Source organism: Sinocyclocheilus grahami, unplaced genomic scaffold, assembly GCF_001515645.1.
Source record: "Sinocyclocheilus grahami isolate Dianchi unplaced genomic scaffold, SAMN03320097.WGS_v1.1 scaffold1289.1, whole genome shotgun sequence".
NCBI lineage: Eukaryota > Metazoa > Chordata > Actinopteri > Cypriniformes > Cyprinidae > Sinocyclocheilus > Sinocyclocheilus grahami.
Window position 1 is genome coordinate 388,494 of NW_015506468.1, and position 547 is coordinate 389,040.

Sequence of the window (547 nt, forward strand, 5' to 3'; positions counted from 1 at the left end):
GTTTTGCAATAAAGAAATAAAAATAACTAAACTTGATAATTTGTTGTAATTTTAACATAAATGCACATTGTTCTAGAAGGATGGCAAATTGCTATGCTGATAATACTATTTGTAAGGAAAACTGCATTAAATAGCGAGTTATTTCTGGGGAAACTTTTTCAAAAGAAAACACACACACACGTCTCTTTGCTGAGCCGCGGCGGTCTCAGTGAATCAGCAGCATCCACAACTGAACGGAACAAAAAGTGTTGAACTTGAAAATTGTTTATGCGCGAGTGCACTTGCTAAATGAAGGCGGATTGTATAAAATGGATTAAAAAAAATAAAATTCACTGCGCGCATCACTCACTCAAACTCATCAAAAGTCAACAAGTTCAACAAGCAACAGCGACTTATCCAAGGGACTGCTGCAGAACGCACGCGCAGCACAGATCGCGCGTCTTATAAGTGAGTGGGAATTTACTGAACGTGGCACTTGTGGGAGTTAACACAGCAATACTCACAACCTCACCAAATTTCAGGCCGTGTAGATAGGCAAGCATATATA